General features: G+C 52.1%; 1 long non-coding RNA gene across 2 annotated transcripts; it reads left to right on the forward strand.

Annotated features, from left to right (window-relative positions):
* Positions 1-23209: 23209 nt before the first annotated feature.
* Positions 23210-26574, forward strand: LOC112578389. 2 transcript variants are annotated; one of them, XR_006639876.1, is made up of 4 exons: positions 23210-24278; positions 24906-24993; positions 25890-26078; positions 26386-26574. It is a non-coding gene; the product is annotated as an uncharacterized LOC112578389 (long non-coding RNA). The 2 variants fall into 2 exon arrangements; XR_006639877.1 differs by lacking the exons at positions 24906-24993; positions 25890-26078; positions 26386-26574 and adding an exon at positions 24475-24576.
* Positions 26575-26904: the final 330 nt, after the last annotated feature.

Consider the following 26904-nt stretch of genomic DNA (forward strand, 5'->3'; position numbering starts at 1 on the left):
ACCCCCTCTCCTGTCACCCCTCTCCTGTCATCCCCTCTCCTGTCACCTCTCCTGTCACCCCTCTCCTGTTGCCCCTCCCTATCACCCCTCTCCTGTCACCCCCTCTCCTGTTACGCGTCTCACTGCCCAGAGCTGCCTATCCAAAGATGCAGGAAGATGGAGGCTGGCATTGAAGATGTTCAGTTTGGGGAGGGAGACAGGAGGCAGTCCTCCTGATGAGCAGGAGGACGCCCTGCAGTCCCTGGAGAGCTGCCCAGGCCACCTGCATGGTGGTCCCCATCTTCCCTGGCTTCGGGAGGTGGGTCCAGCCGGCAGCTCCGGCCGCCCCGTCTGCTTCGCTCTGCGTGCTGAACTGGGGCATCTGGGGCTTGAGTCAGCAGCTGCTCCCACCCCACCTGACTCTTTCTGGTAATTTCTGATGTTGCCTGGATGGTGGCTTGTTTAATAGCATCAACTGAGCCAGATGCAAAACTTTCCCTGGGGCCATGCCTGGTGCCATTGGGGGTGCAGGAATATGTCAGAAAGAGGCACGCGGTGGCACCCCAAGTTCCCGATACTTAAGGGCAGAACTGCAGCCCTGGCCCCGCAAGGTTGCCCTTCACTCGGCTCAGGTGGGTCACATGCTGTCGGGAGGACACCTCTTTCTCAGCATCTGGATGGGACCGAGCTCTGCTTCAGCCCATGTTCTTCTTCATGCACTGGACCAGGCCTCTGAGTCTACCCTGCTACACGGGTCCTGGTGAGCCTGGGCAGAGCCCTGGTGGTGAGAGCGTGGGTGGCAGCTTGGCCAGCCGCAGTGCCCAGGCAGTGCCCGGGTAGTGCCCAGGTACTCTGTCAAACACCCGCATGTCACTAGGAGGTGTTTGCAGATGTGGTAACACCCACAGTCAGCCTTCTTCACGTGGCTGGGCTTCCCCTGGTCGGTTTCCTTAGAGGAAGGGAAATTCTGCCTCAGGAAATCCCTGTGGCATCAACTCCCCTAAAGTTCCCACCTGTGGTCTGCTCTGTGGGTCTCAGGTTTGCCAGCCCCCGCCAGGATCACTGAGATAAACGTTTAAGTAGAAATGTATATAGATGCACGTGGGTAGACGTGGATGTCTCTGTTCATTTGCTTGTTTGCTTAAGCTTGTTTGTTTATGAGCAGGGTCCTCTGGAGCGCCCTGACTGACAGTGTTCGCCCTCTATTTCCCATCTGTGCGATGGTGACAGTGTCCACCGTGTGGGACTAAGAACTGAAGGATTCCATCGCAAGTGCCGTTTCGGGAGCTGTTGGTTGCAAAGAGATTTGTCAAAGCTGATGAAGATGGCGTTTTGGTGGGTGTGCCAGGGGACTGTTCCTGGTTGTCGGCAGTGGTTGAGATCCCAGTGACACTGGTACTCAGCGGGGCTTGCGGTGAGGGTTGGCACCACCCACGTGTCTGTGGAGAGTGTCTCCAGGCACAGGAAGCGGGCCACAAACACCGCTGTGATGACTGGTCCTTAACAGATTCCCTTTTGAATGATCACATTTTTCTGCTTGTTTTTCTTCTCTTAAAATAAGAACCCTCTCCTCCTTTTCATCTGCTCCGGGGGGATCTGAGGTCAATTTCCAAGGATGCAGTGAACAGCATTTGCGGCATGGCCCCTGGGAATGCACTTGGGAGTGAGGAGGGAAACAGAGGAGGCCTGGATCAACAAATTCAGTTTCCTGGCAAAACCAGTGAGGCTGAGGGTGCCGGGGGTCAGCTGCTCCCCATCGCCTGCAGTTGGGGGGTCAGTACCCAAGCCGCATGACGCCGGGCAGGGGGGGGTGTCCCCTTGGAGCCCAGGCCGCGCTAGGGGGATGATTCTACTGAGCCTCGGTGCTTTTCTGCTCTGTGACTTTAGCCACCAAGTGTCACTTCCGTGGACTCAGTCAACATCACTGAACAGGAAATTGCTTTATTATTATGCTAAATGGGCACTTTGTTTGGATAGAGGAATGGTTAATGAAAATGATTGCACTGTAACGTGGAAAAGATAAAGTGCTAAAAAATGCCGTGATAGTCAACAGCTGACATAATTTGTGCTGTTATTAGGGACAATTTGTGACTTTTTAAAAGTCGAGTGGGTCCAAATGTCAAATGGGGAAAACATTAGTTAAAACACCCCGGAGTAATGAACGATTTAGAGGAGAAGGAAATCCGAGGAGACTTCAACCTTTCTGTTTTAATTCGTTATTTAACAATGCGGACAGTTTGCATCCCGCACTCAAAACAGCTCTCTAGGCCCCTCCTGGGCTCTGCCCTCCTTTCACCCTGGACCGATGTGTTGCCCGGAAGATGCGAGACTTTCTCCACAAATAAGAATTTCCAGAATAGTCATCACCTTCTGCCCCCAACCGCTTCATTCTCATCCTTTTTGAGCAAAATAGCATGTGAGAGTCCCGGGTGGTGTCAAGGTAAGGAGAAGGTCTCCCACTGGACATGTGAGACTTAAAGGTGAGGGGGGAATAGCGGGCACCACTTATGGCGTCTTCATGATTCAACAGAAACCTCCGCATGGAATCTGGGAGGTTACTGAGACCCTGCATATTCCTGAGGTGGAGGAGGACTGATGGACCGAGTCATCCGTTCACTCAGTGAGCGCCTAACGGGCACCCCCTCAGAACGCACAGCACGGAGTGACCCGCTCCTTCCTGGTGGCTGCAGAGCTGCAATGATTTTTTCCTCAGTGCTTGAGGCCAGAACAAACCCCGAACAGGTCTGTTTATTCGGTAGTTAGGTCCAAACAATGAGAATTTATGAAACTGAAGGAAAAAGAAACAATATTTTTGCTTCATTTTCCAGTCACCAGAATTCCTTATCAAGGGGATGTGATGTCCACGGGGTGACATATGTCCACTGGGTGCTGAATGACATGTGGCCACGTGTGATCAGACTGGGCTCTGCCCCAGTCCCTTCCTGCTCAACATGGATTTCAGAGCATACTTGCTTTTTATGTCAGCAACTGTTGAACATCAGGCTTTGCAAACACGCTGTTATGGGAAGGAATGGAGTACAGCCTGAAACGGAAAATGGTGAACTAGCCCAGCCAGTGGATAGTCTGTGGGGTGCACCAGCTGGGCCACCGAAGCTGAGAGCCAGGGTCTTCCCTGTGAAAATGCAAACAGTCTCTCTGTGTCCTGTGGGTTTACTGCGGCACCCCTGGGTACCCAGGCACACACTTTGGGAACCACAGTCTAGGCCACACAATGCAATGCCCCGTCTCAGATGACTTGTACTCCAAACTGCTTGTTAGTCCACGGTAACATGGAAATGGAGAGACAGCCTAGAAAGTGTTTCAGTCACTTGACACAGGATGTTTCTTCTGATTAAGGCTGGTGTTTTGTATTTGCTTTTTATTTTTCTAGCAATTTATCTTCATTTAAATTTGCAGAGTAGTGTCTTCAATGGGTTGGAATCAAAAAGCAAACAGGGCTTCCCCACAGATGGTTTGAGAAGACCTGTTCTAGGGGTTCTGTTGGGGGAAGACAGACATAAAGATAGATGCTTCCAAAATCTGAAGTCAAAACCGAGATAGCATTATTACTAAATTACCACAACTAAACCCAGTCATTTTAAACCTTTTAAAGGCCCAGTTAATGAGAAACTGCTAATTTATTTTTGCAAGGTTTTGGAATATTTAACCAAAAGACACTTTTGCAAATATAGTAAAAAGTGTTATGTACCATCAGATGAAGCATCAATTTTATTATACAATATAGTTGAGATTGGAGTGGGCCTGCCTTCTAAGGTTGAATTAGAAGTTCTGGTTGTCCTTGCCCTCCCCCATCCCTCCTCCCCGCTTACTCTCTTGTCCATCACAGGAATGTTCTGGACAAAAATTCAGACTCACCCGGAGACCACCGAGACCCTGTGTTAGCATGTTTTCTTGGTAAAGTTTTATCTTTGTTCACTTGTCCTTAAAATCACTTGAGTGAGACATCACTATACTACTTATTTAGTAAATGCTTTTGGTTTGGATTATGGGGGGTGGACCCTTTGAATGAGCTTCAGGGACTGTGGAAGCAGAAAAAAGGAAAACCAAACGCCATCCAGGCTGCTGTAGTACAACGATTTTTTTCTATATTTGCTAATCGGAACATGATAGCAGGGAAACTATTATAAATTAGAAACACCCACAGAATTTAGAGCCAAAAAGAATTACATGGAAGTGTAATTGATTTATCCTCTGGGTTTTGGTACTCACTGCTAATCTCGTTGTGCTTTGGCCAACGGTGTGTGGCGAGGCAGAGAAATGTTTAGTAAGCACAAGTTGCGTGTGCCGTCGAGTGCGTGCTTGTGAAGTAAACGTGCATGGGTTGCTCTAAAGCTGTTCTGGAAGCCAAGTGCGTGTTGGGAGGGGAGGGGCTTGAGGACAGGGGCTGAGCCTTTTGCTGGGCGAGGGGTCCTCAGAGCCTGGGGTCTCTCTCTCAGGAGGGGTGCCATTGCCCTGTGGCTCCTGCAAGTGGGTCTGTGAAGACCCATCGACATTTTAAGGGGAAAACATGTGTTCTCCTGTGTGCTCTTTCCTCCCTTGACTATTTTGTCTTTTTGTTGGTTTGTAGCTTTTGATGTTGAACATAGGATGGATAATATTTGTAATGCCTAAGAGTGGCTTCTGTCTTCTCTTCAGCAGAGAGGGGATTTCAACTTCTGAATTTTAAAAGTCTTCTACTTAGAAAAAGCTTTCCAAGATGCAGGAGAGTACACAGAGCCGCCATCAAGAGCTTGGATGTCGAGAGCTGTTAGAATTTCTCAGCGCCTCCACTTCTAAAACTTTCAGTTCCAAGGAGATCCCAATACGGCCCCAAATGTTTGATCCTTAAGGAAAAAAGATTCCATGTATATGCAAATGAATTAAATCTGGCACTAGACTGCATCCACTTCATTTACGTTCTGGTTCTGTGAGCACTATTTGATATTTGGGCTTCCCTGATGGTTCAGCTGGTAAAGAGTCTGCCTGCAATGCAGGAGACGTGGGTTCGATACCTGGGTTGGGAAGATCCCCTGGAAGAGGGCATGGCAACTCCAGTATTCTTGCCTGGGAAATCACATGGACAAAAGAGCCTGGTGGGCCACAGTCCATGGGGTCTCAAAGAGTAGGACACAGCTGAAGCAACTGAACACTTGATATTTAGAAAGGTTTTTTCCCCTGTTTTATAAACCTCTAAAAATTAGAGCCTTGAATCTTGCTGTCAATAGAAGGAATTAAGTGTCAAAGATCAAGCTCATTTCAAAACAGATTAAGACAGATTCTGAAGTTGGCACAATGAATTTTTGCACACTGCATGACATGAATTTTTTCCATTTTCTTTTCCTGTTTGTGTATGTTTTTAAGATGAAAAAAATGTTTGCACTATGACCCCTTGCTTTTAGAATTCTTCACACAGGGGATTCAGGTTACAATGTCCATATTTCAGTCCTAAAACAAATACATTTTTAGGTCAGAAGGTGATTGAATGAGGCTGTCATATATAAATACCAAGAGAATGCAGTGGTCATAGCAAAAATCCTCTCCCAACAACACAAGAGAAGACTACACATGGACATCACCAGATGATCAATACCAAAATCAGATTGATTATATTCTTTGAAGCCAAAGATGGGGGAGCTCTACATAGTCAGCAAAAACAAGACTGGGAGCTGACTGACTCAGATCATGGACTCCTTATTGCCAAATTCAGACTTAAATTGAAGAAAGTAGGGGAAATGACTCAACCATTCAGGTATGACCTAAGTCAAATCCCTGATGATTATATAGTTGAAGTGACAAATAGATTCAAGGGCTTAGATCTGAGAGACAGAGTGCCTGAAGAACTATGGATGGAGGTTCATGACTTTGTACAGGAGACAGGGATCAAGACCATCCCCAAGAAAAAAATGCAAAAAGGCAAAATGGTTGTCTGAGGAGGCCTTACAAATAGCTGTGAAAAGAAGAGAAGCGAAAAGCAAAGAATAAAAGGATATATATACCCATTTGAATGCAGAGTTCCAAAGAATAGCAAGGAGAGATAAGAAAGCCTTCCTCAGTGATCAATGCAAAGAAATAGAGGAAAAGAATAGAATGGGAAAGACTAGAGATATCTTTAAGAAAATTAGAGATACCAAGGGAACATTTCATGCAAAGATGGGCTCGATAAAGGACAGAAATGGTATGGACCTAACAGAAGCAGAAGATATTAAGAAGAAGTGGCAAGAATACACAGAAGAACTGTACAAAAAAGACCTTCATGACCCAGATAATCACGATGGTGTGATCACTCACCTAGAGCCAGACATCCTGGAATGCAAAGTCAAATGGGCCTTAGGAAGCATCACTATGAACAAAGCTAGTGGAGGTGATGGAATTACAGTTGAGCTATTTCAAATCCTGAAAGATTATGCTGTGAAAGTGCTGCACTCAATATGCCAGCAAATTTGGAAAACTCAGCAGTGGCCACAGGACTGGAAAAGGTCAGTTTTCATTCCAATCCCAAAGAAAGGCAATGCCAAAAAATGCTCAGACTATCACACAATTGCACTCATCTCACACGCTAGCAAAATAATGCTCAAAATTCTCCAAGCCAGGCTTCAACAGTACATGAACTATGAACTTCCAGATGTTCAAGCTGGATTTAGAAAAGGCAGAGGAACCAGAGATCAAATTGCCAACATCTGCTGGATTGTCAAAAAAACAATAGAGTTCCAGAAAAACTACTTCTGCTTTACTGACTATGCCAAAGCCTTTGACTTTGTGGAAAATTCTGAAAGAGATGGGAATACCAGACCACCTGACCTGCCTCTTGAGAAATCTGTCTGCAGGTCAGGAAGCAACAGTTAGAACTGGACATGGAACAACTGCTGCTGCTGCTAAGTCACTTCAGTCGTGTCCGACTCTGTGCGACCCCATAGACGGCAGCCCACCAGGCTCCCCTGTCCCTGGGATTCTCCAGGCAAGAACACTGGAGTGGGTTGCCATTTCCTTCTCCACATGGAGCAACAGACTGGTTCTAAATAGGAAAAGGAGTATGTCAAGGCTATATATTGTCACCCTGCTTATTTAACTTATATGCAGAGTACATCATGTGAAATGCCAGGCTGGATGAAGCACAAACTGGAATCAAGATTGCTGGGAGAAATATCAATATCCTCAGATATGCAGATGACACCACTCTTATGGCAGAAACTGAAGAACTAAAGAGCCTGTTGATGAAAATGAAAGAGGAGAGTAAAAAAGTTGGGTTAAAACTCAACATTCAGAAAACTAAGATCATGGCATCTGGTCCCATCACTTAATGGGAAATAGATGGGGAAACAGTGGAAACAGTGACAGACTTTATTTTTGGGGGCTCCAAAATTACTGTGGGAGTGGATTACAGCCATGAAATTAAAAGACGCTTGCTCCTTGGAAGAAAAGTTATGACCAACCTAGACAGCATATTCAAAAGTAGAGACATTACTTTGCCAACAAAGGTCCATCTAGTCAAGGCTATGGTTTTTCCAGTAGTCATGTATGGATGTGAGAGTTGGACTATAAAGAAAGTTGAGCGTCAAAGAATTGATGCTCTTGAACTGTGGTGTTGGAGAAGACTCTTGAGAGTCCCTTGCAAGGAGAGTCAAGCAGTCAATTCTAAAGGAAATCAGTCCTGAATATTCATTGGAAGGACTGATGCTGAGCTGAAACTCCAATACTTTTGCCATCTTATTTGAAGAGCTGACTCATTTGAAAAGATCCTGATGCTGGGAAAGATTTAAGGCAGGAGGAGAAGGGGATGATAGAGGATGGGATGGTTGGAAGGCATCACTGACTCGATGGACATGCATTTGAGTAAACTCTGGGAGTTGGTGATAGACAGGGAGGCCTGGCCTGCTGCAGTCCATGGGGTGGCAAAGAGTTGGACACAGCTGAGCGACTGAACGAAACTGATATAAATACCAGGAGGACATTAATTCTCTAATCCAAAATGGATTATTCCCAGTAAAAGACATTGTTAGTCTTTACACATCAAGAATAACTTGACCATTTAAAGAAGAGAAGTACAAATCTGTAAATCAGAAAAGAGGGTTGGCAGAAAAAATATATACCTTACCGGCCTTCTGGTCTTTGTGTGGTCCAAAGTCACGGTGCCCTTGCCTTAGAGGGTCCTCACTGAGTGCCAGCCACATCCAGACCGTCTCCGTCTGACCTCTACCCACCGTCAGGGGCTGAGTGTTTAGGTGCCAAAGGCCTTGCTTGTTAGGGGCTGTTCCCACAGAGGGCTTAGAACCCAGTCCCCGTGGTTCTTGAAGAATGTCTCTGTTGACTTTGTCAGGAGAATTTCTTCACTGTGGCTTAAACTGGACAGTTTGTGTCCAAGAGGGTGTGGGGCCACTTGTCTTTTAGGAAGATCCTTGAGGAGGAGCTACAGCAGAGTCGGCATTTCAATCCGAGGTTGTCCCGCCACTCACTTCAGATGGAGAAACTGAGGAAGTGACCTCCCAGCCCCACCAGGCCATTTAATCTGGAGTGTATTTTCCTCAGTGATGAAGACATTTGTACTTGGCGGTGGTGGTTTAGTTGCTAAGTTGTGTCCGACTCTTTGCAACCCCATGGACTGTAGCCTGCTAGGCTCCTCTGTCCATGGGATGCTCCAGGCAGGAATGCTGGAGTGGGCTGCCATTTCCTTCTCCAGGGGATCTTTGCGACCTGGGGATCGAACCTGTGTCTCCTGCATTGGCAGGTGGATTCTTTAGCGTCTGAGCCACCAGGGAAGCCTGGAGTGTATTCTCTTTGGTGATGAAGATATGTACGCTTAGACTACCTCTTACTAACGTGCAGAAATCTCTGTATGTTCCATTCAATTTTACTGTGAATCTTAAATAAAATAAAAAGCCTGTTTTTAAAAATCCCGCAATGTGCAGCGCTGTTATTGTAGGGAGGTGCTGAGAAGAAAGGAATCTTAGTGAAGGCTGAAAAGATGAGGATCCGTGTGAGGATGGAGAGGGCCTCGGGGGAAAGAAGTGCCTCCGGTTCCCGGGCCCTCGGCTCACCTGCTCCAGATGTGCGGGTCCAGAGGAGGCTGTTGGACCGGAGGCTGGGTCTTGGTGCTGGTTTGCTCGAGGCAGTAACAAAACGCATGAAACAGCAGGGGTGCGGAGGCCAGAAGTCAGGGAGGTGTGGGCGTGGCCGGGCTCCCTCCGATGGGCCTGGGGGTCCTTCCTCGCCTCTCCCAGGTCCTGGCGGCTCCTGGGGACCCTGTGCTCCTCGCCTGTCAGCGGCACCCTCCGCCTCTGTCTCGGGTCACTCGGGCCTCTCCCTGGGTGACTGGTGGTGGTGTCCTCGAGGGGCATCCTCCCTGTGGGCGCCAGGGATTAGATTTAGAGTCCGTTTAATCCACTGTGACCTCACCTTGACCTATTTACAAATAAGGTCACGTCCACGGGCACCCCCGAGGAGAGGGACTTCAGCATCTCTTCTTTGCAGGGAAACACCACCAAACCCACAACAGCTGACGCTGTCCACATTTGACAAAGCATTACAACATGGGGTGTAGCTCAGAGAAGATCTGGCTACTTTACAAGCAGAATTAATGGGAAAGTCCACAAATTCATGGGCTTATAAGATTAGAGAAGGTCGCTGCTTCTCCACTCCTCACAGTGAAAAGGGAACTCAGAAGGGCTGCAAAGTGCTGAGGCTGCTTCACGTCAGACTGAGCTCACGCCCGGGTCCCTGCTCAGCATACTGAGCTGTACGGGGACCGCTTCATCAGCGGCTCTTCAGTGCACACAGAACGGCTTGGGGAAGAGGCCCCGATGGGGCTCCCCCCGCAGGCAGGCCACAGAGAAAAAAACAAGGGTGAAATAGCAAAAAAAAAAAAAAAAAAGGAAATCTACGAGGAAGTTCTGGATAAGAACCCAGGGTGCAGCTCTTATCACCTGGGGCTCAGAGAAATCAAATGGATAAAAATGAACTAAACTTCTGTGCATTTTACAGTCCAAGGAGCCACCAGCCAGGGCTAAAAGAGGCAGTGATTTTAGGTACAAGATGACTTTTGCCCCCCTCTCCCCACCTGTAAACCAGAAGGAGACTGGGAAGGAGTTTGTATCTCTGATGTCTGAAATGAATATGGCCAATGGGGCTGAAGGAAAAGGAGGAAGCTTTTAGAAGGAAGAAGAGTGAACCAGAGCCACTTTCAGGAGCAGAATCAGAGAGACATCACCCACTCCAGAGCAGGGGACCTCACCCTGGGACCAGGGTCCACACATCCGCTCAGCAGTGTCTTGGAAATATCTCCATTCAATTTAAGAAGTTCTTTTTAACACGACCATGTGTAAAAAAAAAAAAAAAAAAAAAAAGGGCTTCCCTTGTGGCTCAGCTGGTAAAGAATCTGCCTGCAACGCATGAGACCTAGGTTTGATCCCTGGGTTGGGAAGATCCACTGGAGAAGGAAAAGGCTACCCACTCCAGTATTCTGGCCTGGAGAATTTTACTATACAGTCCATGGGGTTGCAAAGAGTCTGAAGCGACTGAGTGACTTTCACTTTTTATGCGTAAAATAGATAGCTGGTAAGAAGTTGCTGTATAACACAGGGAGCCCAGGCTGGAGCTCTATGATGTTCTAGAAGGTGGGATGGGGAGAGGGGAGGGAGGCAATATATGTATAATTATGCTGATTTGCATTGTTGTACAGTAGAAACCAACACAACATTGTAAAGCAATTTCCCCCCAATTAAAAGTAAATTTAAAAAATTTATACAGAAAAAAAGTTGTTTTTAGTCTAAAGTTACCAAAGAGGACAAAACCACAGGCCAGAAACCAGGAAAAGATATTTGCAGCACAAGCAGAACAACAAAAGATGAGTTATCTAAAACAAGTGAGGAAGCCTTGGTTTAGTCACTAAATTGTGTCCAACTCTTGTGACCATGGACTGTAGCCTGCCAGGATCCCCCATCCAAGGGATTCTCCAGGCAAGAGCACCAGAGTGGGTTGCCATTTCCTTCTCCAAAAAAGAAGTCTTACGTGTCAGTAAGAAAGAGGCCAAAAGATAATAAAATGAGCAAAAAGAGCTGCCACAAGCAAGCACATCTGAATGGCACGGAATAGGGAAGGGCACTTCGCTGAGGTCAGTGGGCTGAGTTCGAGGCAGGGCTGGTGAGGATGTGGGGCCACGGAACTCCCCACCGCTGGTGGACTATTGGCTGTCTTAATCCAGCCTTTCTTTTCTGAAATTAAGATGAAAATGCTGTCTCCTGTCCTCATCCACTGTAAGTAAGTATTCTCTGGCGTGGGGAATGGTTTGTCTTGAGGCCACGTGTCCAGGAATGCCTCTGAAGAGCACAAGAGCCGTGAGATACTCTCTAGCAAGATTTCGTGGTTAAAAGTGACCACTGGGGATGAGTCTTTCCACGTCTCCCGCTTACCTACGTAGGAACAGGGAAACGTGTCCGCGTTCCGTCTCGGGTCTCTAAGACTGTCGTTCATCAGGATGGTCTCCCAAGCCCCAGAGTGTCAGGGGCCATGTGGTAACCAGGGTTAGAAGCGCATGAGCCCCGTGTGAGTGAGGCAGACGACGCCCAGCTCAGTGCGTGGGGACACGTGCTCAGGAGTGGACCGGGGCGCTGGAAGCCTTTGACTTGCGGGGTGACGTGGCGTGCAGAAGGAAGAGGCAGGAGGCTGAGTGCTCTACGTCGCAGCATCTGCCCCTCGTGTCTACCAGGCACAGAGAGCCGTATCAGTCTGCTTTCATCCTGAGCTGTGGCCGAGCGTGTGGGTGCTGAGCCCTCAGGAGACGATGCCACGTTAATGCAGAGAAGAGCCTCGTCCCCGTCACAGCAGGTCGGGTGGAGGGGAGCTGAGGGTCGCGTTTAAAGCACGTTCGGTGTGAACTTGGTGCACGTCAGTGGGGTCATCAGGAGCTAACAGCCGGCTTTCTCAGGCTTTTGTAGGAAAGAAAATGTAACGTCAAAGACACAAAGTCAGGGACCAACGTGAGCATTTGTTTCAAAGGATGAGAAATGGTAGCAGAGCACAAATGTTAATGCTCTGATCAGCTCTTCAGACATCACAAAATTCAGGGAGAACTGTGTTACCCACCTGGCCCTGCCTTTGGGAACCTCCCCCACCACCATTTGCCTGCCTGCTCCGGCGTTTCCCACACAGACGAGAGGAGCACAGTCAAGTCTTTATTCTCAGGGCAATGCAAGTTTGTTTTCAGTTATTGATCATGTGAAAAATGTTTTTCGACCAGCTTTTTTTTTTTTTCTTGGCTGTGCAGCATGGCTTGTGGGACCTCAGTTCTCAACCCAGGGATGGAACCTGGGCCCCGGTGGTGAGAGACAGCCTGCACGGGGCCAGGCACGGATGCCGGGGGCTGCTAAGGGATGGGAGCAGCTCTGGGAGGCGGGCTCAGCGCAGGCTGTCCCCCACTAGCGGCTTCCCTCTTTGTCCCCCAGTGCTCCATGTGGGCCTCCGTAGTCCCCAGGGGAACCTCTTGGGGCTTTTTCTGTCCCTGGGAAGCTCCCTGCAGGCCTTGGCAGAAGCCAGATTTCAAAACCTACCAGTCATTTTACTGGAATGGAAATGGTCAGGATGGTTGGTGAGTCCACACTGTAGCAAAGGGGGCCTCACAGCCTGGAGCAGAGAACGCCAGGCTGGCCGGCCTAGGGTGCCTGGCAAGGCCCTTTGCTGGTGGGCAAGCCTGGGGCCAGGAAGGCACGAGACCAGGAGGCCCCACACCCTCAGCTGGTTTCCATCAACGCCAGTGTGTGGCCCCCGCCTCCGCGTAACCAGGCTGGACCTCGGGCCAGCGACAGATCTGACTTGACGTTGATGGAATATGAAGCAACCACGGAAACAGGAAGGGGGGTAAAAAAGCAGAGAGAAAAGAAGCAGATGCAGAAACGTAGCGGTCATTTATATTAATTTCTCCGCAGCCGCCGAGGCTTGAGATAAGAAAAATTGCATCGGAAAAAAAAAAATTCTAAGCATGAAACAGTGATTAATATTGCAGTCATTGGAGCAGAAGGCATGCAAAAAAATATCATGAACATTTCAGGGGACTATTTTCCTCATAGAAAGCTTATTCTTATAATATTACTGCATTTCAAAAAATACAATTTTAGAGAAAAAAAATGAACTCTAGCTCTTTGCCATGATAGGCGACAGGTCAGAAAAGCATTTCAGAATAATTTTACACCTTTTAACCTTAAAAAATACTTTGCTGACAATTGAGAAAGGGCCTTAAAAGAAGCTCTGATAGGCATTCTCACAGCAGGGTTGCCATGTCCCATCACCGCGCGGGCGCGTCTGGCATAATGCATCCCGTAATAAGGAAGGCGCTGCACATCACGGAGGCTGGAGAGGGTTTTAAGAGCGTGAGCCTCGGCAAGAGCCGCTATTAGTCGTGACACTGAAAGTTTGGTGCGTGAAACTCTTGAGAAGACATGAAGGAAGTAAACTGTTTAAAATTTTGATTTGAGCCAGGAAATAATGACCATGTCATGGGATTCTGCCTGCATTTAAATATATATCAGCCTTCTCCGTTTTTCCTCTCTGCTCGTGGTTGGACATCTTGTTCAATAAGAACCCTACATGGTGTAGTTCGAGGAATGGCCCTCTCCCCGAGTCTGTGGCTGGAAGCGTTAGAAAACCATCATGACAATTATGCAAATTCAAACACGATCGAGGATGGCCACGTTTCCCAGCTGCAAATCCTGTTCAGAGTTGCGGAAAGCCCGACGGTATTTCACTATCACAAATATGAAAACCACGGGTCAAGGAGAGATGCTCCAAGACGGACATCAGTGCGCGTTGCAGCAGGAATGGACCCCGGGCATGCGCGCTCAGCCTCGGGAGGGGGACGCAGGGGGCGGGGTGGGGGCTGGGGACAACGGGCTCTTGTGGTTTTCAGCACAAATATTCCTAGAGAAAAACAAGGAGAAGGGGGTGGGTGAGACATATTTCTCAGCAAAGGCTTCTTCTTCCTCTGCTGGGAGGGCCTGTCAAGGACCCCAGTGGTCCTGGGGGGCCCTCAGTACGTCTGCCCTTCCCCGTGAGCTGCCCGTTTCCAGGGACGGAGCTGACCCTAGGACTGGACTTGGTGTGAAGCGCTCGGTGGTTAGCGGCCCTCAGAGATGCAGCGTGTCGGGCTTGAATCCCTCTTAGGAGGGTGCAGAGAAGAGGGCTGGCTGACGCCCTCTGCTTTTATCTTTTCCTGCTTTCATCTTTTCCCTTCTTTCCAGTGTTTCTCTTCCAGTTTGGATGACAACGTGTTTTTCAAGTCACTAGGATTTGCTCCAAATTTCCTTCTTCCTGCCCCACAGTCCACTCCCAGAAGCTGCCCACCCAGAGAGGGGGGAGGTTCTGGGCTTTCTCTGCTGCCTCCTGGCGAGGACCGTCTCACCCCCGAGGCTCAGAGGCTCGGACCCCATGGCAGCATCCTCAGGCATTGCTCGAGAACCGGTGTTCTGATTTCTTGGCTGATTAGCTCAGTTTACAGGGGTTCTGAACCTCGCACCTCATAAACGCAGAAGAACTGGGGTGGGGTGGGGGCAGCCGGCTGTTTGTGCTGCTGGCAGTTGGGGAGGTGCTTCCAACCACCATCTGGTTTTGCTGCTGAGAGAAGAACATTGCAGTGTTAGGTCTGGGGTCTCACAAAATCACAGGAAATTGTTCTACATTGTTAGATTATAATTGTTAAATTATGACTTAATAAGTCATTTTATGTTTTCACTTTGTTTATTCCTAAAATGACTCTATCACACCCCAGAACACAGGTTGCACAGGACTGCATTGAGTATCCCATGTTCGCGTCAAATGTGGGACTTGTTTGGGCCTGGGGCACAGCCAGCAGGGTGCCTGGCCCCAGTGTTGTGAGCTGTGGGCCCGGGCATGACGACCCTGCACAGCTCCAACCACGGACTCATGGTGGACACAAGGCAGCCACCTTACCTGTCTCAGTCACTGTGGCAGTTACGGACTTTCAGGACTAACCCATCCATTTCTCTTGTCTTGTCAGAGAGCTTGGTACACAGAGACGTGTGTACACACAGACACACCCCCCTGACAGGAGGCAGAGAGGCTGATACACAGAGACGTGCACACACACACACACACATACCCCTGACAGGAGGCAGAGAATGATACACAGAGACGTGCACACACACACACACCCCTGACAGGAGGCAGAGAGGCTGATACACAGAGATGTACACACACACACACACACACACACACCCCTGACAGGAGGCAGAGAGGCTGATACACAGAGACATGCACGCGCGCACACACACACACACACACACACACACCTGATAGAAGGCAGAGAGGCTGATACACTGAGATGTGCGCACACAGACACATACACATACACCCCCGCCCCGCCCCAATGGGAGGCTCTTTCGGGATCTAGCAGAAGCATAAATTTCACCTTTTCCTCGGGAAGCACCTCCTGTTGTGTTTCTGGTAGGGAAGCGGCAGCTGAAGCAGTTAGTTCTTTCCCCAGACGTTTATCTTCTAAAGAGATGAAAGGGGAAGCCCTGCCCTTGGTGCCTATTCGCTGGGATGCCCAAAGGCTGGGAAATATCCCCAGATCTTGCCTCCTGACTGCATGTGCCCACCTGGCCCCACGTCAAGAATGGACTCGCAGTGGTTCTCAAGCTGAGTAACTGACCGGCGATGAGGGAGGAGAGGCCTCTGCTTCCTCAATGCCTGAGAGGGCGTCTGTTTCATTCAGGGATGCCCTCCATCTCACGGTGGGCTGTGAAGCCCAGCACTCACGTCTGAGCACTTCCTCACTGTGTCCAAAGAACTGGCATGTGAGGAATGGACCGGGGTCCTTTCTCAGAGGAAGACCCAGGATCTGGGGTCTGCACCCAAAGTTAGAAGGGCCAGGGCTGTGGCACATGGAGACCTAGATGCATTTCAGTCATTTAAAAAGCCATGACTATTCAGGAAGCTCAGCTCTTTGCAACAACTTCCTGACAACAACCGGGGATGGGGGGACAGATCTCTGCTCTGTGTACATGCCGCTTTGCCCTCTGCACCTGTCTTGGTAGCGATGCGATTCAGTAAAGCTCTGCAGAACTTGGGCCTCCATCATGAACGTGACGTTAAGCACAACAGCTGCAGACGGCCACGATTCGGGCAAAGCCTCCGGTCTTTGGGTCCAGAGGGAGGAACTCGGGACCTCAGCTGCTCGCTTGAGTGGGGTCCCCACCCTGTCGTGGATGGATGGAAGGGCGGGAGGGCGGTGCGGCCCGAGGTGGCATCGTCGGGGAAGCACCACCCTTGGGCCTCACTCCCCGCCTGTCCCCTCCAGGCCCATGTGCGGCCCCGAGGGGAGGCCTTGTCCACGGGGGGTGGGGGGGATGAGAACCCAAGCCCCGGGGGACACCGCCCACACCTGGTGGGGAGCAGTGACTGACGGGGGCAGACACTTTGTGATAAGACCTGATCATGCCATTCATTTGCAATCACACGCTAATCAATGCTATTTACACACATCACTCGGCGCGATTGAGCGGCGTGTCGGCACCTTCACTGGGGCTGCCTGGTGACGCGGCCTCACCGTGGGGGGAACGTCACCCTTCTCAGCAGCAAGAGGCGCGTCTTTTCAGGTTCCATCCCCAGGACCGAGGCCACGAGAGCCTCGTGCTGAGACAGAGGCTGACGTGGTACCGAGCGGTGAGCTCGGGCCGGGGCGAAGCCAACCCCGGGAGCATTGACGCCCCCACCCCGGCCACCTGCAGCTCGGGCTGACAAGTGGCACAGGGGACACTTAGCGATGCTTAATCCCAACCTTCATTCACTCAGGCAGTCACTCACTCTTTCAAAGAACCATCGCGTTTACCAAACTCCACTCTCTGTGCAAGGGTAAGTCCCCTCCCTCCTCCAGCCTGCCTCGCAGCGAAGCACTCCAGAGGTCCCATTCCATCCTCTGATCCGCTTCAATACTGCGGGATCCTGCTTTCCTCTGTCAGATAAAAGCCCAGGCTCGCAACAGCACACTCTGTTGGTACCGCCATCCAGTAAACACACTCACTCCTGGCGGGGAGACGCGCGGCCCAGCCCCCGTGGAGGAAATCAGGGGTGACGTGGGAAAATGGCAGGTCCTGCTCCCAGAAATCTCTTCCAGAGATACATGGGCAAAGATACAGAAGGAGATTCACGCGGCTGCTCCCTGTTTCAACGACTGTGACGGCAGAGACAAAAACAAGGACATTCCCCAAACTGGAAGCGACCTTCTACCCTGAGCGGGCTTCCCTGGTGGCTCAGCTGGTAAAGAATCCACCTACAATGCGGGAGACCTGGGTTTGATCCCTGGGTTGGGAAGATTCCCTGGAGAAGGGAAAGGCTGCCCACTCCAGTATTCTGGCCTGGAGAATTCCATGGGCTGTATAGTCCATGGGTTCGCAAAGAGTCGGACATGTCTGAGCGACGTTCACTAAACTAGTATCTTGAGTAAATTTATAGTTTATTCACACAGGCAGAGAGGAAGCCTAGACAGGGTCAGAAGAGCTAGGTGTGTGGTCTGTTACCGTTTACATAAGAAGGGGAGGAGGGCACCTTCAGATCTCTGCACACACACAGAGACGGATAAAGTTATGCTTCTTGTGACGGAGGGCGAGGTGATCGTATGGCATCGCCAACCCAGGGATGTGAGTCTGAGCAAACCCCGGGAGATGACGGGAGTGACGGACAGGAAGCTGGCGTGCTGCGGTCCGTGTGGCCACAAAGAGGCGGACAGGACTGAGCAAGTAAACAAGCAAAATGCATGCACGTGTCTGTCTATACATGAGACGTGCGTGCGTGCCCAGCTGCTCAGCGCTGTCCGCCTCTTTGTGACCCCACGGGCTAGCCTGCCAGGCTCCTCTGCCGTGGGCTCCGCAGGGCCTGGGGTCCACAGTCATCGCTGGGTACCTGTCTCCCCATCTTGCCACTCTGATCACCTTCTGGGGAACTGGGCGGGTGAGTAAAGCTAGAGATAGTTCCAGCTGGAAAGACGTCCTTAAAACGACCAGTTCAGTTCATCTGAAAGTGACACATAGACCATGCTGTCAGCAGCCCTTAAGCTGCGCTATCTTCCTTGACGTGATGCCTGGGAAAACCTGCAGGAGGAGGCGTGACGTCCATGCGAGGTGACGCTGTGGACAGCTGTGGTCCCGTGTTGCTGATGGAAAGTCGGCACAAAACTAGGTTAGCTAGCAAGCGATGGAGGGGCTAGGTTGGCTAGTGGGCGATGGAGGTGTACAAGCACTTCTTGGTGTGATCTGCAGCACGCTTAATTACTCTTTAAGTTCGACCCGTTAGCCTAGAGATGGAACCCGGGTGCTCATTTATGTAGACCCCACACCTTCTAGGAGGCAGCCTCGAGTCCAGCCCGAAAGATCTGCCCATGGCCACTGGGCAGCCTGAGCCCCCGCAGAACAGCCCAGAGCGTGTATTTCCTGAGGCGTGGGGAGGGGGCACATGTGGCCTGAGGGACAGCCCGCCCTTCCACACCTCTCTCCATCCAGCACTAAAGCTGAAATGAAAGAGAACATGCATAATCAACAACAAAGATATACCTGGCTTTTGTAACTTTATTGCTTACCTGCATTTTCCTATTTTCTTTGCATTTTAAAACATTTTCCTGCATGTAGATCATGGTTATGGAGGCTGAAATTCTAATGGATTCCGTTTAGAAAGATGAGCAGGAAATAAAATCAGCAAGCACTTCCCAGAACCACTGTCGGGTGGGCTGAGAAGGGCGGGCCTTGCAGGCCCCAGTCTGCTTGTCTGGTTTAACAGTCTAAGAAATTACCTCCTGCGTTGGCAATAGCATTGGATAAAATCATTGCATTCGCAACTTCTCCTGTGTTTGAAGAAGTACAAAAATATTCAGTGTGGAAAAAAAATTCCTGAATTTATTTTTTAAAAAGGAAAAATGTTAATGATGAAATATTTGCAAAACCTTCCAAAAATGAGTTTCGTTAGAAAATAATATACTCCTGTAATTTATATTTTAAATCTCATAAAACAATGTGTAAACTTTTAAGGATTATTTTAAAGGTTTCCCGGAAAATGTGTAAGATAACTAACTATCTTTCTCCTGTCTAAGAGAGCTCTCTATTTTTCTTTTTCTAACATTTGTAAGTAACAGAATAAAGCCCGATACGGTGTCAGTGTCGAAGAGGTCTGTGGGGAAAAGAACATAGGCTACATACCGGAATCCTGTTCTTGGTTTTAAAACTATTTACACACAGACATTGTATTAAAGCCTTCCCTTTTTTTCATGTACAAAGTACAACTGGGAAGCCAGGAAGGCAGAGATGGATGCGCTCCATGGCAGACGTGGGGAGACATCATGTTGTCTTTGTAACTCTTCAGTTCAGTCACTCAGTTCTGTCTGACTCTTTGCCACCCCATGGATGGCAGCACCCCAGGCTTCCCTGTCCATCACCAACTCCCAGAGCTGCTCAAACTCATGTCCATTGAGTCAGTGATGCCACCCAACCATCTCAACCTCTGTTGTCCTCTTCTCCTCCTGCCTTCAATCTTTCCCAGCATCAGGGTCTTTTCAAATGAGTCAGTTCTTGGGCTCCAAAATCACTGCAGATGGTGACTGCAGCCATAAAATTAAAAGACACTTGCTCCTTGGAAGAAAAGCTATGACCAACCTAGACAGCATATTAAAAAGCAGAGACGTTACTTTGCCGACAAAGGTCCATCTAGTCAAAGTGATGGTTTTTCCAGTAGTCATGTATGGATATGAGAGTTGGACCATAAAGAAAGCTGAGCGCTGAAGAACTGATGCTTTTGTAACTCATTTCCTCTGTAAATCATACCTGAAAACAGCCTGGCTTGACGCTGCTTGCCCGCAGCACAGAGGGTGCTCTGCAGAAATAGAGTTTGCCGGCCCTGGAGGCCAAGGGGCTCTCCCGAGAGGAGGCTGTGGGCCCTCTACCATCGGTGGCGGCAAGTGACCATCACACATGCCTGGAACCCTGGGCCAGAACCCACTTCTTATTTTTTAATTAAAAAGGCTTTTGAGTTAATTTTTCAAAGTACCTCTGTTTTCAGGGGAGAAAAGGATATTTTGCTATCAGAACAGGTGCGGCCTTTGCTGCCACAAAGATCCATGCTAAACTACCCGAAGTCCCTCTCGATTTATGAATGTCAGGCTTTTCCTTGGTTTTCAATATTAACATTCCAAGTAAAGGAACACAGTCGCACAAGTTAGTAATTTGAAGCGGAGTCATGACCTGTGTTCTTAGAAAAAGAAACCAAAAAATAAATGGGCACTGAGAGCCCACCTCTCTTTTCTGAAAATCACTGAGTGTTATGATGTTTCTGGAAATGCTTTTCCCTTTTCTAAGAACTAGATGAGCCCCCACCAGGGGGACGGGGCCTCTGGGCTTGGGCTCTTGGGTCTGGAGGGGAACCACCTCCGTATGGACACCATCCTGAGGCTGAAGAGCTCTTTCATCCGTGGCTTTTAAGATTTTCTTGAAAACCTGTATTCTCCATCAAAGGAAGGTGAGGAAGATGGGGAGTCTCGGGCCGGAAGACACAGCCCCCACTGCCTGGGAACAGTGGTCCCTTCCAGACGACACTCAGCTTTACCCCGAGATGATCCTTGTATGTTCAGACTTGCTTCCGAGAACGCTCCCTTTCTCGCCGGAGTTTCCGCCCCCGTCTTCCCATCCCTGAGCAGGGGCTGCCTCCTTCACTCCTGGGAAGGCCAGGCCTCGGCCCTGGGGACGCAGCCCCCGCCCCGGGGCTGCCGATTCCCCGGGGGAACCCCTGGTCTCATCCGCAGAGCGTGGAGGAGGCCAGGACGGGGCGGCCAGGGAGGCGTCAGCACGTTTGCAGCCCGCAGGACAGTGCCAGCCAGGGGCCGGCCGCCACCCCTGACTCTCCACCACATTCTTCTGTGCGGTTCCCATAGACCAGGGGCGGGAGGTCAGAGGGGCCAACACAAAGGGGACCCCCTGCCGCTGGGCCTTGGCACGCGGTCAGCACCCCTTTCCCGACCTCACCTTTCACCCGCAGATGCCTGGCAGCCAACAGGATGGAAGTGTGCTGAGCCGGGGAGGAGACGGGGCTGAGGCACCCTAACCAGGACTCAAACCTGCGGCTGCAATAGGCGTGAGCGGCGTCTTTCCCGAGCCGGCCTGATGACGGGTGGTTGGGGGAGGTGGCAGCACAACGCCCCGCCCCCGCAGCCCACGCGCAGCCTCTCGAGCTGCCGTCTGCGGCCCCGGGCGTGGCTCCTGTCTGCAGGCTTACGTTTGGGCAGAAACCATAACTGGGCCAAAGTGCTGATACGGAGACCAGCCATGCGTCTGTGACGTCAGACAGTCGGCGTCCGTGCGTCTGGCTTGATGCCGGGATGAGCACAGACGAGGGCGCGAGGCGTGCATGTCGAGGCCCTCTGCTCTGCGTCGCCGCGTGTCCCCGCGCTCCGCGTCTGTCTGCTCTGAAACCTGCAGAAGCGTTAACTCGTCACGCGCTTTTACCGGTGATGGACACAGAGTCTCCCCAGAGAAGTCAGTCTCATTTCCTTTTAATCAACAGGGCCTTGGCCTTCTGTCAGAGGGTTTTCTGGGTGTTTTTAGGTGGTGCTTTGAGGATGCTGGGGGCGGGGGTGGCCTTCCAGGCAGTGACGTTCGTGAAGGGAAGGGCCTGACATGTGCACGTGTGCACGTGTAAGTGCAAGTGTGTGAGTGTGCACGTGTACGTGTGTGCATGCGCGTGTGCACACATCTGCGAGTGAGTGAGGGCTTTCACCGGAAGGCCTGCCCCGGGCAGCCCAGGCCCTGGGCGGAGCTGGCTCGATGCCCCGCGGTGTCTGCCCTCCTGAGCCAGTGCCCCGGGTCCCCTCCTGCAGACGCCCTCAGCAGCCCCTTCCCCGGGCTGCCTCCGGTTGTGGCCGCTGGACCAGAGCCTCTCGGGACCTGGTATCTCTCTTTGTCAGCAAAAGCCTTATCTGCCATCGCCTCAGAAACGTGTTTCTCTCTTTAAACGAAGAGTTTTCAACGAGCAAGTTGCCAGGTGGGCAGCTGGACGGTCAAGGCCCCACCCGAGTCAATAACTGGGCTTTTGCTCTCTGGCAGAAAACGGGGGACAAGGAGGCCCGGGAAGGCCACCCGGCTTGATTTTCCGCTGGGCACAACTTTCTCACGGAGTGGCCTCTCGTCTCCTCCCGCCTCCTCCCTGGGCGCCTCCGTCACGAGTTCCTGCTCCCGGGACCGACGCTGTGAGACCAGTGTCTTCCGGGGCCGCAGCCTGGGGAGGCCCGGCGGGGCTGGGCTGTGGGCGTCCCCGGGCGCGCGCACGGCGTGTCCCGAGGCCTGCGGCCGGGAGGGCGGCGAGGGGAAGGGAGGCGCTGGGGCGCCCGCAGGGCCCGCCCCGCCCTGTGTCCGGAGGCCCTCCGCCCGGCCTCCCTGCCGGCTGCCCCGCGCTCGGCCGTCGGCACAGTCCTCATGGGCTGCTTAGAGAAGCAGGCGTTGAGGGGCTCAGATTTGAGGTCTGGGGGAGGAAGATCTAAGGACCCTCCTCGGGGCCCTTCCCACGGGGTCAGCCTGGGAAAGCCCCTCCGTCCTCATCCCGCGCCCTTCCGAGCTCTCAGGACCGCAGAGGCCCAACTGGGGGTGGAGGACGGGGGCGAGGACTTGCCCTCGCCCCCCGGGGCTGAGGAAACGGGGTCCCGGGCTGGGCTGGAAGGAGGGCGAGTGGCGGAGCGGCCCGCGCTCTTGGTAACAGGATCCGCGTCCCTGCGTGTCCCCGGTCTGGGACCTGCAGCCCAGCGTGGAGACGGCCCTTCACGGCGCAGCCGCGCTCCCGAGAGACGACCTAGAAGCGACTGTGTGCAAACCGACAGGCCTTGGGAGCTGACGAGGGAGAACTCCAGCAGCGCGTCTCCTCGGCCCAGTGCGCGTCCACGCTGACCCTGGGACCGTGCCCCCGCGAGCATCGGCGCAGCCTGCCCGCCGGGACCCTGAGGGCCTGTGCTCACCCGGCCCTGCCTGTGGGGACCCCGAGGGCCTGTGCTCACCCAGCCCTGCCCGCTCTGTGCCCCCGAGGGCCTGTGCTCACCCGGCCCTGCCTGTGGGGACCCCGAGGGCCTGTGCTCACCCAGCCCTGCCCGCTCTGTGCCCCCGAGGGCCTGTGCTCACCCGGCCCTGCCCGCTCTGTGCCCCCGAGGGCCTGTGCTCACCCGGCCCTGCCTGCTCTGTGCCCCCGAGGGCCTGTGCTCACCCAGCCCTGCCCGCTCTGTGCCCCCGAGGGCCTGTGCTCACCCGGCCCTGCCCTGTTCCCTGCCCCCTGCCCCCCAGCGGGTGTGACACACGTAGGTGGACTGTTCCCAGAAGCACAGTCCTAGGGGTCGCCAAGCGGGGGGCACGTTGGCCGTCGGGGGCCCAGGGGGAGGAGCCGTGCAGCGTTGCCCCAGGCAGGCCGGATGAGCTGGAGTCTTTCCGGGGCGGGGCGGGGCCTGTAGCCCTGCGATCCCCACTCCCCCGCGTCCCTGTGCTCACCCGGCTGCTAGGTGGCCATGATGCACCCCTTCCTCCTGTGATGCTGGAAATGGAAGAGGGCCCTTTCTGACGTGGTCAGAGCACAGCCTTAGCGTCCAGAGGATGGGACCCAGGGCCACCGGGCCTGTCCCACTGTGTACCCAGGAGAAGTCACGGAGATGGAGGAGCTCTGGCTTCTTCATTCGCTCAGGGGTGGGGGTTCTCCCACCTCTACGGAAAGGGGGCTCTCCAGTTAACTGAGTTAACGGGTGGGAAACAGTGCTGGTCTGTGGTGTGACCCCTCGGGTAACGCCCAGTCTGTTCCCTGCACCCTCTGGGCAGTGGGCCTGGGACCCACGTGGCCTGAGGAGACAGGGCAGGGGTCAGACAGATTCCAGGGAAGGACACGGCAGGAAGGCATCCGCCTTGGGCAGAGGCTGCAGGCCACTGTGACCCCGAATCTCTGCCCGGGGAGGCGGGGGCTCCCACCACGAGCAGGTGGCCCGTTTGTTTCCAGAACGCTCGCGGTCTGTGTCAGGGGGTGGGCCTTGCTTGTCTCACTTTGTGAACCCAGCACCGTCCTGAGACGCCGGTGCGGTCAGCAAGGCTGTCCCCACTTTGCAGAAGGACAGACTGGGTGACTCCCGCCCAGCTGATGGCGGGACACGGTGAAGACCTCTCAAGACTCCGTCTCCATCGGCGCACTGTCAGCTCAACGCCGGCGCGTCCAGCTCTAGGGAAACCTGATTCCCCAGAGGGAAAATGGGAGCAGTGACTTTCATCACGTTACGCCTTAGGTGAAACAAAGTTGAAAGAAAGGTGAGTGTGAATCAATTCTTCTAACTGAAAGGCGTTTAAAACACACTGGATTTGTATAGAACTTAAAAAAAAAACAAAACACTGCAATGCATCTCCCATAAAGCAGTGCTGTTTTTTTTGACGTGTGAATAGTCATCCTTAATGTCTCTGCTCTGTAGGGTTTTCCCCCCTCAAATTTCACCCTCTCTTAAAACAGGTCACACCTTTGGATTTCCCAAAAATGGTCTGGAAGACAAAAGATTTGACAGATGGGTCTCCTGAGTGTGTGTTGGAGGGTGGCTTTCTAAATAAATGCAAATAAATCTTACAAAAAACGAGGATTCTGGTGGCAGTTTCTCCAAGCTTCTTCCCTCCGCATTTCAGTGTGTGTGGCTGGGCCTACATATACCGAGTGGGCCTTCGGCCATGGGCTGCGGGGTGCCAGGCCCCGAGGTGGGGAGCAGGCAAAACCTTGGGAGACCCCAGATTCAGGCCATTGCGGACCCTGAACGCCAGGGCCCCAAGCAAGTTGTTGGCACTTACTGAATACCTTTTACAAAGAGATTTGAGAAAACCATCCGATTTAGTTTGAGAACTGCATTTTTTTAACCAACTTGGAAATTCATTTTGTTGGTTTGATGTTTTTAGAGACCTCAGTGTTGGATATTAGGCAAAATCTTTGTGAAAAACTTATTCTACAGTAAAAGCAGTGCGGGCCGACTGAGAGAAGCAGAGGGTGAGTGATGGAGAAGACTTTCTCTTCTTTCTAAGTCATTCAGTGATGCTGGGCCCTGGAGCCCCTCTTGGCGCTTTCTAATGGGACTCCTTTCTTTTAAACACGGTCCACATCGTGTGCTGATGACTTGCTTACCTGCTTAGCTTGAGAGTGAGATTGTCTGGTCCTGGCAGCTTAGAGGGAAGGGAGCTTGGTTCTGGAACCTTGCTTTATAGGCAGAGAGACTGATCCATCATCAGCTACCTGATGGTGGACTTGGACCTCAGACCCACAGCCGTGCTCCTGCCTTTTGGCGTTTGCTCCTATGGCCTCTGGGCCAGAGGCTTCCACAGCAGCCAAGGGCAACCCCAACCACGGCAGTGACCCCAATGTGGCCGGGCTGTGACTGCAGACCTGGGGGACACACGGAACTTTAGCCAGCTCGCAGAGTGGACAGGTGTGCCTTGACCTACAACACTCGCAGTGTCAGTTACAGGGAGGTTTCTCGGGGGTGTTGATTGATAGGTAGATAAATAGGTATTTGATAGATACAAGATAGGTAACTAGATAGATGAATAGCTAGAACATAGATAATAAGTAGGCGATAGGGTAGGTAGATAGATGGAGATGTAGACACAGGTGATACAGACGCAGATGGTATAGACAGAGCACGGAGGGACAGCCAGGTTTGGGGTGTCCTCTCTTGCTTCCTGCCAGCTTGCGCAGTGACCCCAGGAACAGCCCCAGCACTAGGGGATCCTGGAAGCAGCCTAAGTGGGGAGGTCCCCTGTCTGGGCCGGGCATCAGGGGGAACCGGGCCCCCTGTCCGGACCGGGCCTAGGGGGAAGCCAGGCCCTGTCTGGGTCGGGCCTCGGGGCGATTGAGCTCCCTATTCAACCTTCATGCTGCTTTTCCAGGTGCCCTGGATTCTGAGACATGGTGTTTCCTGTCCTGACTGGCCTCTACCCGAGGCCCCTTGAGATCACCACCCAGGGCCTTCGTGGAGGAAGGAGCAGAGCTTCTTCCATCCCAGGGGTGGATTTCTGTTGGAACAGTCTCTCTCTCTCTCTCTCGTCGGTCCATCTCCTCTGTCTCCCTTCCCACAGGTGTGTACAAGCCGCTCGGGGCACATGGCATCCGCATGCCTGGAGATCCCTGGGGTCGAGCAGATGGTCCCTTGAAGGGACCTGTGAGAGGAGGACGGGGCTGGGTGACAGCAGGGAGGCAGGGGAATGGGGTGAGGAGGAGCCGAGGGCATCACGGGGCCAGGAGCTGGGCTCCAGGTGGACCCTGAGCAAGTTAGGACCAGTCTTGATTCAGCAAACGGTTAACAGACAGAGCAGTCGTGGGGGGGTGGGGGTGGTGTGCAACCCTGAGCTCAGAGTGAGCACACCACATCTCTCTCTGTGTCAGGATCTGCTTTATTCTACTTCCTTTGCGGGATCTTAAGCCAGCAGCTCAGGAGACTGTTCTGTTTATTGACGCTTCTCTTCATCAGCACTCTGACAGGAAGAAGACTACTTGATTCCCATTTGTTTTCCTTGCCAAAATAATAAAGAATGCATGTATTAATACCCACCCACCCACCCCCCCCCCACTATGGGGGAAGAAGAGAGCAATGCAAAAGCAGGGAGGAGGGAGCAATAATCACTTTAATGTAAATGGAAAAAGTACAGTGTGTGAATAATGGATCTGACAGTGATAGGGGCCTGGGGCCCTGGGGAGAGGGAGGAGGGGAGGGAGGAGGGAGGAGAAGATAGGAGGAGGAGGGAAGGGAGGAGAAGATGGGAGGAGGAGGAGGGAAGGGAGGAGGAAGGGGAAAGAGGAGGGGAGGGTGGGAGAGGGAGAAAGGGAGGGAGGGGAGGAGGGAGAAAGGGGAGGAGTGAGGAGAAGATGGGAGGAGGAAGGGGAGAGAGGAGGGGAGGGTGGGAG

Source organism: Bubalus bubalis, chromosome 13, assembly GCF_019923935.1.
Source record: "Bubalus bubalis isolate 160015118507 breed Murrah chromosome 13, NDDB_SH_1, whole genome shotgun sequence".
In the NCBI taxonomy this organism is placed as follows: Eukaryota; Metazoa; Chordata; class Mammalia; order Artiodactyla; family Bovidae; genus Bubalus; species Bubalus bubalis.